General features: G+C 38.5%; 1 long non-coding RNA gene across 1 annotated transcript; it reads right to left on the bottom strand.

Annotated features, from left to right (window-relative positions):
- Positions 1 to 8,667: 8,667 nt before the first annotated feature.
- Positions 8,668 to 11,134, bottom strand: LOC127100564 (uncharacterized). Its single transcript, XR_007794453.1, has 2 exons — positions 10,553 to 11,134; positions 8,668 to 8,962 (listed from the first exon to the last, which is right to left on the bottom strand). It is a non-coding gene; the product is annotated as an uncharacterized LOC127100564 (long non-coding RNA).
- Positions 11,135 to 12,996: the final 1,862 nt, after the last annotated feature.

Raw genomic sequence — 12,996 nt, 5'->3', positions numbered from 1 at the left:
GAGATGGCTCGAAGAGGTAGAGACGATGCTGCGATTGCTGAGGCTCTGGGTATGCTAGCTGGAGTACTTGGAGGGAATCCGAATGTTGTGGGATTGGGAGTTGCTCGTCAACTGAGTGAGTTCCAGAAGAACAATCCTCCAATGTTCAAGGGAGCATACGATCCAGATGGTGCTCAGAAGTGGTTGAAGGAGATCGAGAGGATCTTCCGAGTGACTGAGTGTGCCGATAACTAGAAGGTCAGGTTTGGTACGCATATGCTGTCTGAGGAAGCAGATGATTGGTGGGTTGCTACCCGTACTGAGTTGGAAGCTGCTGGGAATGCTGAGATCACTTGGGCGGTGTTCAGAGAGAGATTCCTGAGGAAGTACTTTTCAGAGGATGTCAGAGGAAAGAAAGAGATAGAGTTCTTGGAATTGAAGCAGGGCAATCGGTCTGTTACTGAGTATGCTGCTAAGTTCATAGAGCTGTCGAAGTATTACACTCCCTATGATGAGGCTACTGGGGAATTTTCAAAATGTGTGAAGTTTGAGAACGGGTTGCGTCCCGAGATCAAGCAGGCTATTGGGTATCAGCGGATCAGAGTGTTTTCTGACTTGGTTGACTGTTGCAGGATTTTTGAACAGGATACCAAGGCCAGAACGGAGAGCTATCAGCAGAGGGTTGATAGGAAAGGCAAGAATCAGAATGATCGTGGGAAACCGTATGCAGCTGGCAAAGGTTTCCAGAGACAGAGTGGGATGAAGAGACCTAGTGGGGGAGACTCCAGTGCCCCTGCTAAGTGTTACAGATGTGGTCAGGCGAGACATCGTTTCCATGAGTGTACCAGTAATGAGAAGAAGTGTTTCAAGTGTGGCAAAGGTGGTCACTTGGCTGCAGAGTGCCGGTTGAAGACTATGACTTGTTTCAACTGTGGAGAGGTGGGTCATATCAGTCCGCAGTGTCCTAAGCCGAAGAAAGAGAACCAGTCGGGAGGCAAGGTCTTTGCTTTATCGGGTTCTGAGACTTCTGCAGATGATCGTTTGATCTGAGGTACGTGTTATATTAATGGCTTTCCTCTTGTAGCTATTATTGACACAGGTGCGACTCATTCCTTTATATCTTTGGATTGTGCTGTGAAACTTAAATTAGAGATGTCTGAGATGCATGGTAGTATGATGATTGATACTCCTGCGAAGGGTTCAGTGACTACTACTTCAGTTTGTTTAAATTGCCCTTTGAGTATTTTTGGTAGAGACTTTGGAATGGACCTCGTGTGTCTTCCACTAGTGCAGATTGATGTTATCTTGGGTATGAACTGGTTGGTGTTTAACCGAGTTTATATCAACTGTTTTGATAAGACTGTGACCTTTCCTGAGATTGAGGAAGGAAAGAGTTTGTTTCTATCAGCAAGGCAGGTGAATGAGGCAGTAGCAGATGGGGCAAAGTTGTTTATGCTGTTAGCGACTTTGGAGGCTAAAGATAAACTAGTGATTTACGATCTAGCCGTGGTGTGTGATTTTCCTGATGTGTTTCCTGAAGAAGTGAATGAATTACCGCCAGAGCGTGAAGTTGAGTTCTCGATTGATTTGGTACTTGGTACTAGGCCGATATCGATGGCTCCGTACCGTATGTCTGCTGTTGAGTTAGCTGAATTGAAGAGTCAGTTGGAAGATCTGTTGGATAAGAAATTTATTCGTCCGAGTGTGTCGCCGTGGGGTGCACCAGTGTTATTGGTTAAGAAGAAAGAAGGTACTATGAGGTTGTGTGTGGACTATAGGCAACTGAATAAAGTGACAATCAAGAATCGGTATCCTTTGCAGAGGATTGATGATTTGATGGATCAGTTGGTTGGTGCGAGTGTGTTCAGCAAAATAGATTTGAGATCAGGATATCATCAGATACGTGTGAAAACTGAGGATATTCAGAAGACTGCTTTCAGAACAAGGTATGGACATTACGAGTATTTTGTAATGCCTTTTGGTGTGACTAATGCGCCTGGGGTATTTATGGAGTATATGAATAGGATTTTCCATCCGTACCTAGACAAGTTTGTTGTGGTGTTTATTGACGATATTTTGGTGTATTCGAAATCTGAAGAAGAGCATGCTGAACATTTGAGAGTGGTTTTAGGAGTTCTACGAGAAAAGAAGTTATTTGCTAAACTGTCTAAGTGTGAATTTTGGTTATAAGAGGTTAGTTTTCTTGGTCATGTGATTTCAAGAGGTGGTGTTGCTGTTGATCCTTCTAAGATAGAAGCGGTATCTAAGTGGGAAGCTCCGAAGTCAGTTTCTGAGATAAGGAGTTTTCTTGGACTTGCAGGTTATTATAGGAAATTCATTGAGGGATTTTCTAAGTTGGCGTTACCGTTAACGATGTTGACTAGAAAGGGGCAAGCGTTTGTTTGGGACTCAAAATGTGAAGAAGGTTTCCAAGAGTTAAAGAGAAGGTTAACTACTGCTCCTATTCTGATATTACCAAGTCCATCGGAACCATTTGAGGTTTACTGTGATGCTTCATTGTTGGGTTTGGGTGGTGTTTTGATGCAGAATAAGCAGGTTGTAGCTTATGCTTCGAGACAACTGAAGGTTCATGAGAGGAACTATCCGACACACGATTTAGAGTTGGCAGCTGTGGTATTTGTTCTGAAGTTATGGAGGCATTACTTGTACGGGTCAAGATTTGAGGTTTTCAGTGACCATAAAAGTTTAAAGTATTTGTTTGATCAGAAAGAGTTGAATATGAGACAGAGGAGATGGTTAGAGTTTCTGAAGGATTATGACTTTGGGTTGAATTACCATCCGGGTAAAGCAAACGTAGTGGCTGATGCATTGAGTCGGAAATCATTACATATGTCTATGTTAATGGTTAAGGAATTGGATTTAATTGAGCAGTTTAGAGACTTGAGTTTGGTGTGTGAGAGTACTCACAATAGTGTTAAATTGGGAATGTTGAAGTTAACGAGTGGTATTCTGGATGAGATTAGAGAGGGTCAGAAATCCGATGTGCTTTTGGTTGATAAGTTGACTCTAGTGAATCAAGGTCAAGGTGGTGAATTCAGAGTTGATGAGAATGGTGTTTTGAAATTTGGTAATCGGGTGTGTATTCCGGATGTTACCGAACTTAAGAAGAGTATTCTTGAGGAAGGACATCGTAGCGGCCTGAGTATTCATCCTGGGGCTACGAAGATGTATCATGATTTGAAAAAGTTATTTTGGTGGCCGGGAATGAAAAGAGAAATTGCGAGTTTTGTTTATTCTTGTTTGACTTGTCAGAAGTCAAAGATTGAGCATCAGAAGCCGTCTGGGCTAATGCAACCGTTGGCTATTCCAGAGTGGAAGTGGGATAGTATCAGTATGGATTTTGTTTCTGGTTTACCGAGGACAATTAAGAATTTTGAAGCTATTTGGGTGATTGTTGACAGATTGACAAAATCGGCTCATTTCATTCCGATCAGAATGGATTATCCGTTAGAGAGATTAGCTGAGTTGTATATTGAGAAAATTGTAAGTTTGCATGGTATTCCGTCGAGTATTGTTTCGGACAGAGATCCTAGATTTACATCGAAGTTCTGGGAAGGTTTGCAGAGGGCTTTGGGAACTAAGCTGAGATTGAGTTCTGCATATCATCCGCAGACTGATGGTCAGACTGAGAGGACGATTCAGTCACTGGAGGATCTTTTGAGGGCTTGTGTTTTGGAAAAGGGAGGTGCTTGGGATTGCTATTTACCTTTGATTGAGTTTACCTACAACAATAGTTTTCATTCGAGCATTGGTATGGCACCGTTTGAAGCTTTGTATGGTAGGAGATGTCGGACACCTTTATGTTGGTATGAGTCCGGTGAGAGTGCTGTGGTTGGACCGGAGATTGTTCAACAAACTACGGAAAAGATTAAGATGATTCAGGAGAAGATGAGGATTGCTCAGAGTCGTCAGAAGAGTTATCACGACAAGAGGAGGAAGTCACTTGAGTTTCAAGAGGGAGATCATGTGTTTCTTCGTGTTACTCCGATAACTGGGGTTGGTCGAGCTTTGAAGTCGAAGAAGTTGACACCTCGATTTATTGGTCCTTATCAGATTTTGGAGAGGATAGGGGAGGTAGCCTATCGTATCGCTTTACCGCCGTCACTTGCGAATTTGCATGAGGTTTTTCATGTGTCTCAGTTGAGGAGGTACATTCCTGATCCGTCGCATGTAGTCCAAGTAGATGATGTACAGGTGAGAGATAACCTGACTGTTGAAACATCACCTATAAAGATAGAGGATCGAGAGTTGAAGCAATTGCGGGGTAAAGAGATTGCTTTGGTAAAGGTAGCTTGGGGAGGACCAGCAGGTGGCAATGTGACTTGGGAACTTGAGAGTCAGATGAAAGAGTCTTATCCAGAGTTATTCGCTTGAGGTATGTTTTCGAGGACGAAAACTCTTTTAGTGGGGGAGAGTTGTAACACCCCGATAAAAAAATATGATAATTATTTAATTTAAGTTAATAGAATATTTATTAATTTAATTAAATAATTGGAATACTATTTGGAATTATTATTATTATTATTGGAATAATAAGTTGGAAAATATATAAAGAGTTCCATTTGGTAAAAAGGGTTTTCACGTGAAAACAGAGAAGCGGCTGAAAAGAGAAGAAACTGAGAAAGGGAGAAGAAGAGGCTAGGGCTCAAGAGGAGGATTCACGATTGTTGAAGGTCGAAGAATCAATTGCCGGATTAACTTAGGTAAGGGGGGTTTATCGTCGTTTAATGGGTATTATGGGTTAACATGTAATGGGTAGTAATAAGCCGTTGAATTGACCCTAATTGGGATGATGAGTGCTGAAAAATTGTGATGAATAAGTTATGTTAAAGTTGTAATTGAATCTATAATTGGATGAGTTGTGATTTTCCGAACGTGTAGCTTTTTACGGAATTGGAATCGGAGGTCCGGAAGTCCTCCAACGGCGGAAAATGCGGAGAATTCTGCATTCTGCTTCGTGTTAGCGCAGGAACAGCTTTCTGTCTTGCGTTAACCGGTTAACCCAGGGTGTTAACCAGTTAACACTGTTATGAATTGTGAAATATTGCTGTCTGTCTTGCGTTAACCGGTTAACCCAGGGTGTTAACCGGTTAACACTGTTAAAATGTGCCAGGAAGCGTGTTCTGTGTTGCGTTAACCGGTTAACCCAGGGCGTTAACCGGTTAACACTGTTGGAAAAGTGGAAAATTGATTTTCAAATATTGTGTACGTATTTGATGTTTGGCCTATATCGGTGTATGATATAGTAGGGATCATTTCCCGTTGTTTTGAGCAGTAGGGGTATTAGTTGAGTGTGCTAATACTGTGATTTGTTATTTGGCATGACATGATATGATTATGTGATAAATATGTTGATGATGTATGATGGTATGCAATTGCTGTGAATATATTTATTATGTATGCAATTGTGGATGGACTGTTTATGGCTTAGAGTGTGAGCATATGTCCATTGTGAGTTGTTGTTGATGTTTGCATTGCTAGGTGATGTAGCGTGCATGATATGGCCTTTATGGTGGTAGCTAATTCCCATGGTGAGGAATTAGTGATGAATTATTGTGGATTATTGTTGATGTTTGCATGCTAGGTGATTTAGCGTGCATAGCATAGCCCTTGGGGTGGTAGCTAATTCCCATGGTGAGGAATTAGTGATGTGAGTCACTAGGTCTCAAATGAGTGGGACTAGTGAGCTTGGTAGCCGTATCTGGATTTGATCGGTGAGGTTGAACTATATGTTCACGAATAGTCGGTACCGCATGCATGGAGTCTCATTGCATAATGTATGTATTGTGTATAATATGAATGGATGTGTTCCAATATTATACGTGTGTTTTGTGTTTGTGTTGAATATAATTGTGATTATGAGTTGATGTTGCCGTTGCCGAATGTGTGTTATGATTAGGGTGATGAAATGTGTTGATTTACTTAACATTACATGATATTTTATAATGCTTATTATATCGATTGAGGAACTCACCCTTACAACTATGTTTTCAGGTAACGAGCAGTGATTGAGTAGAAGCTAGTGCTTGAAGTCTAGTGTAGTTCCTTAGTGGGTCATGCTCTGGTAGATGTAACATCGGGACGGGATGTTTTACCTTGTTTTATTGTGGTTGTTGAACAGTTTTACCTGTAATGTGATTACATGGTTTGCATGATTGATTTGACCTCTATCCGCTGCGTATTGTGCAATGTTTTATTTTGATAAATAAATGAGTATGACCCGTTATTTGGAAAATGGTGTGAAGTGTCAAGTGTGACACCCTTAAATTGCATATCTACTCTGATTTATATTTTGTTGTTTTAATTAATTATTGGGGTATTTTAGAAGGGTGTTACACACATATTCAAAGGGAGTTTTTATCAAGACATCAAATACTTCGTACATTTTGCCACCATAAAAAAACGGAGAGTATGTGAGTGCACTTTCCTTTTAGAAATGTTTTGAATGATGTAAAAAATATGACACTTAGTATTTGTGTATATTGGACCTTATACTCTGTGTCTAGATGTGAATTTTAACTTTAGGATACTTAAAATTAGTTTAGAGATGTTTCTACGAGTTAAAATTAAGATTTTATGTGAAAAACTAGTGTACAGGTCGACACGTGTTGTTGATGTTGCAAAACCAAAGTTTCTGGAAATTTCAGGACAACACATCCATTTATTCAGGTCGACGTATACTGAGTTTTTTTAGGCAAAACCAAAGCCTCTGTTAAGTTCAAGTCAACACATAAGGTTTTCAGGTCGACATATAGAAGTAAAAATGCTTCAATATGCCGACACATGTGATATAGAGGTCGACATATCCTGTTAAAACTTCCAACATCGTGTAAAAATTTCTAAGTATGAATTTCAACTCTTTTCTCACTCTCTCTTTCTCACACACACACACACATGCATGTGCGCGCACACACATCGGATATGTGTATTAAACCGTAAGAAGGTGTTCCTACGACCCTTATTTATCTCATTTCTACCCCTAGGACGTGGTCTCCTATTGTGGTATTAACCCTCACCCTCGATACCATAATGGTTATCCAAAAAGTCACACAACTCCCGATAAAATTGCATATAAAATGATTATGATTTTCGTTTTCAAAAGCAATCATATTATTGATGTCGGTTGAAGTGGAACCATGGTTGAACGCCATGTCTTGGCAAATATGAGCAAACTGATCGGTGGCATACGTTATAAAGTTGTTAAAGTTGATGTCATGGGTATTCATGTGTCCTTAAACCAGTCTGAAGTGTTCCTCTTGAGCCACTTCAAATGTGTCACACATATTGACTCCTCATGTTGGCGCTCCTGTTGCTCCATACACATGTTCTCTAGTATGGTGATAATTATATATTTGTCACCACTTAAGTCAATACCAGAGTTGTTCTCATATGTCGTGTCATGATGAGTCCAAGAATTTTGTTGCTATTGACCCCACCCTTGTGGGTTTTCGTGTTGTTAATATGTTGTATCATGTAGCCATGCCTCATCTTCCTTATGGTTAGTATCTGCCATCTCCATATCAACATGGTGATCATGGTCTTCGACTGATTTCTCTTCAACATTAACTAGAGCAAATTCATTCAAATAATCATAATTGTAAATGATATTATCGAAATCCTTCACTCGATAGAAATAAACCTTGATGACATTATCCCAATAATAACTCATATTTATCATTGTGCTTTTGTTGAATTTTTGAGTCGGGTCGGGTGAGATACATTGTATATTAGAAACACCAATACCAAAATGTTTTGGAACTGTTGCAATCATGGAAACATAACACAGAGAGGACTCTTTGTTACAATCCTTAATATCAAAAATTATTATGACAATATAGTGTGGCCAATTTATCTTAAGTTTATTTTGGAGGATATAAATAAGATGTACCTCACCGTGGTCTATCCATGAATGACCACCTTTATTCGGACGTAATACATGAGTGACAATCAAATGGAGAATGCGAGGATCCCTTTTCAAGTAGCTCATTGACAACTTGTCAACGTTTTCATTCGTCCTTTGTGCCTTTAGAATTTAATTCACATGAATCTTCCAGTCGAAATCCTTATAAAGCACATGATCAGTAAAGGTTCGGTCACGATTATCATACCCTTAAAATTATCCTACATTTTTCTCATTCCATATGGCACATCGTTCCTCATTTCATCTGCATAGTCTTACTCCAATCATCTATCATAAGAAATATATTTGCACTTAGATTTTTCAAGTAACATCATTGATTCAAAAGGTTTTGTTATTTATGATGCAAAGCAATTGATTGTTACAATGAGGTTGATTTATAGGTTATGGTTCCTATGGTGCACTTCTGAATCAAGCCTATGGTATCATTGTGTTATACTTGACTTGGGATACCCATCTACCTTGGATTAAGTCTTTGGAAACCTTAATTTTGGTCGAGGCAACTTGGTTATGAATTAGAAGTCATTTTTCTAATTTGATTTTGGTCAACAAAGTCAATGGTGGAAGGTTGACTTTTTATTGACCATGTTCTTGTGAGGGCTTACATGGCCACTTGATTAGCCATTTGCTCGGTTGGATTCAAGACATTCACATTCATTGCAATTCAAATTCAATTCAAGGATTGCATATTTCAAATTTTGAAAAGTGGAAGGAAAAAGTTCATATCTTGGAAAAGAAGTCATAAGTCATATTCAAAAGCCAATCTTCATTATAAACATCCAAATACATTATAAAAAAGCCAAAATCAAGTTATACAAAAAAAATCATATTTGACCTAGAGTTGACTTTTGGTCAACTTATGACTTTCTAGTCAACAGTTGACCAAGTCAAACTGACTCTTAATCCTACTTTTTTCTCCATCCTCAAGATCTTCCATTCTTATGTGACTCCAAAGAAACTCTTCATAACTTAGATCCCACCATGATGTTTTATGCCTTGCTAAAAACCATATTATATGCTCATTGCACCAAGTTTGTAGTAATCCTACAAAATAAACCCTCAATATGTCAGCATCATACACAATTGGCTCACATCATGCACGGTGATCAAAATTAAGCCCACATACATATACATAAAACTTGTTATCACACCCAACACACAAATATAAACATAATTCACACAACCAAATTCAGTATGCATACAATGCAATATAAGTTTAACATTCAATTCAACAAATTTCCATTATCCAATTATCATTGTCACAATCTAGTTAACATTTCCTTCTAACATGATAACAGTTCTAGCAAAATCACAAGTTCAAACATCAACTAACAGTTTAACACTTTAACTAACATTTTCTAAACTCAACATAATTGGATGAGTACAAACCAGGTAACTATATAACTAACATGATTTAGCTTATTAACAATCATCATAGTTGCAGTACCAACTATTAACCCAAACCAATTAATCCAAAAAAAGCATACATCAACTAACAGTTCTATATACAACCAAGTTAACTCCAAATCCTAACTGATTTTCAAACTTTAACTGTCAAATTTTAACTAGCAATTTCGACTAACTATTTTCCTAACCTCTAACATTCTAATTTACTTAATCTAACTTTCTAACTTCTACCATTAATTAGTTTTCTAACTAAACACACTAATTCAATTAACCTAACAAATTAATTCCATATTCTAACACCAATTCAAACTAATTTAACTAACAAATTAATAAGTTAACTACTAACCCAATACTAACATTCACTAACACTTCTAAACAATATACATTAATTTCTAACCAACTCACTAGCAAGTTAATTATTTCCAACTGTCAAATTGAACTCTCAAGCATCAACACGTTTAACTAACTTCCTACTAACCATAAACTAACTTATATTCTAACTACATCTAAACTATCTTTCAAATTACTAACCAAATTAACATTCTCATTTAGTCTAACTGAAACTAATTACCATGACAACTCCTTAATTAAACTAATTACCATGACAACTCCTTAATTAAACTAATTACCATGACAACTCCTTAATTAAACTAATTACCATGACAACTCCTTAATTAAACTAATTAATTCCTAATCACTAACTTAGTTCAATTAACACTAACAACCTACACAACTAACTAATTCAATTAATTCTAACAGTTTAACTTAACTAACATATTTTTCTAACTTCTAACTGATTTAAACTAACCCTCTTAACCACCAAACTAACATTGTTAATCTCTTAACCACTTTTCACGCTAATTAAGCTAATTTTCCATCCATTTTAACACCTGACCTAACTCCTAACTGCTTTGCCCTAGCTGCCCCAAAACAGTTGTGATCTCCCTCCAAATTCAATCTATTTAAACTAACCTCCCTTCAACCACAATCAATCACAATTTAATCTGCAAATTTTCTCAATTCACTCTCTTCACAACCTCACAAAATTCACTCAAAGCTCAACCTCCATTGTTGAGCAAAACTTCACATTGAAGTTTTGCTGCAACATAAATCAAGCCTCTCTACTCACTCTTCATAATCAACAACAACACATAGTTCCTACAGTCTAAATTCAAAAGAAGGAGAAAAATAAATCATTGCAAGCATTAAAGGTTCAAAGTTGCTTACCTGATCATAGTTATGGTATTTTTCTCTGCATCTTCTTCCGCAACTGCTCCAACATTTCCCAGAGCATACCTCAATTCTGTAGGTAAGCTCATCGCCTTTTATTCTTCATTGTCTTGCTTCAATCTAGTTACCAGGTTGTAGTGCTTGAGTAGACAAACCAAACCCCTAAGGTTTGGGTTCAGATTAGTGAATCATGGTTATTTAATTTTGAATTAGAGACATAGGGTTCTTGGAATGTTTGTGGGGGACGTGAGATTTTCACCGAGTTTCAACGAAATTAAAGTTGAGAAGTAAGAAGAGGAGAATGATGGGAATTTGTCGGTGGTGGATATGGGAGGATCTTGGTTGCTCCGCCGCCTCCGGCACGACAGAGCGATCTCCGGCCAAGGAGTCACAAGAGAGGGAGAAAGTGTATGTTGGAGACTGAATAGGAAATGAGACGCATATGAGACATTCCTCTTTACTTTGCCCCTCATGACTTGGGCCTCTAAATAATAAGCCCAAAGGATTTGCTTCTATACACCTCTTTTTTTCTTACTCACCCTCTCTTTCGGATTGCTAACAAGAACATCAATTATGGGCCTTCAACATGATAGGCCCAACGCCCCATTTCTAATCAAATACCTTTTTTCAATACACCACTGGTAGAGAGAGTCCATTGATAGAGTATGAATATAAAGTTGCCTACATATATGGGAGTATTTCATCATATCCCTCGAGATGAGAACCGGATGGCAGATGCTCTTGCAACGTTGGCGTCAATGATTATGGTGAAGTATTGGAATGAAGTTCACAATTTGTCTGTGATGCGTCTTGATAGGACAGCTCATGTGTTTGCTGTCGAAGAGGTCAAAGACGAGAAACCGTGGTATTACGACATCAAATGTTTCCTCCAAAGTCAGATCTACCCGTCTGAGGCATCTTTGAAAGATAAGAAGACTTTGAGAAGATAAGCCGGTAAATTCTACTTGAATGGTGATATACTGTACAAGAGAAACTTCGACATGGTTTTCCTCAGATGTATGGATAGACACGAAGCAGACTTGTTGATGACCGAAGTGCATGAAGGTTCCTTTAGTACTCATTCCAATGGATATGCAATGGCGAAGAAGATGTTGCGAGCAGGTTACTATTGGCTGACAATGGAATCTGATTGTTGCAAGTTTGTGAAGAAATACCACAAGTGTCAAATTTATGCTGATAAAATTCATGTTCCTCCGACACTTTTGAATGTTATTTCTTCCCCATGGCCCTTCTCCATGTGGGGAATTGATATGATTAGGATGATTGAGCCCAAAGTTTTGAATGGACATCATTTCATTTTAGTGGCAATTGACTACTTCACAAAATGGGTTGAAGCGGCATCGTATGCAAATGTAACCAAACAAGTTGTTGTAAGGTTTATCAAGAATCAGATCATATGTCGTTATGGTGTGCCAAGTAAGATCATTACTGACAATGGATCGAACTTGAATAATAATATGATGGAAGCTCTTTGCAAAGACTTCAAGATTGCACATCATAATTCTTCTCCCTACAAACCTAAGATGAATGGGGTTGTTGAAGCTGCAAATAAGAACATTAAGAAGATTATTCAGAAGATGGTTGTCACATATAAGGATTGGCATGAGATGCTCCCATTTGCTTTGCATGGGTATCGTACATCCATCCTCTCTTCAACAAGGGTAACCCCTTTCTCTCTTGTTTATGGTATGAAAGCAGTGCTCCCCGTAGAGGTTGAGATTCCTTCATTGCGTGTGCTCATGGAAGCCAAGTTGACTGAGGCTGAATGGTGTCAAACTAGGTTTGACCAGTTGAATTTGATCGAAGAGAAGAGATTGACTGCCATGTGTCATGGTCAATTATATCAGTAGAGAATGAATAAAGCTTTTGATAAGAAGGTCAGACCTTGGGTATTCAGGGAAGGTGACCTTGTGCTCAAGAAGATCTTGTCGTTCAAATCAGATTCTAGGGGAAAATGGACTCCTAATTATGAAGGCCCATATGTTGTCAAGAAAGCCTTTTCAGGCGGTGCTTTGATTCTTACGACTATGGATGGTGAAGAGTTCACTCGTCCTGTTAACACAGATGCAGTCAAGAAATACTTCGCCTAAAAAAGAAAAGAACAACTCGCTAAGTTGAAAACTCGAAAGGGCGACTTAGGTAAAAATGAGCGTCTCGGTGGATTGAAAACCCGAAAGGGCAGTCAAGGCAAAAATTAGAGACATAAAAACAGAAAGAATTTCCCGATAAGTTGAGTACCTCACCTTAGGGCAACTTATGCAAAAATTAGGGATTATGCCAAGTAACTGCAGTCTGCTGATCGTCCAATTTTGGAAAGACTTCGTTGAGCACAAGGGTTGACGTTGATTCATCATCCCAGTAGCAGCCCAGAGCACAGTGGATATCAAGAGTTGGTAGAAGGATTAAGGATCATTTGTATT

Source organism: Lathyrus oleraceus, chromosome 7 (assembly GCF_024323335.1).
Source record: "Lathyrus oleraceus cultivar Zhongwan6 chromosome 7, CAAS_Psat_ZW6_1.0, whole genome shotgun sequence".
Taxonomy (NCBI): Eukaryota; Viridiplantae; Streptophyta; class Magnoliopsida; order Fabales; family Fabaceae; genus Lathyrus; species Lathyrus oleraceus.
This window is presented reverse-complemented; position numbering and strand designations above follow the sequence as displayed.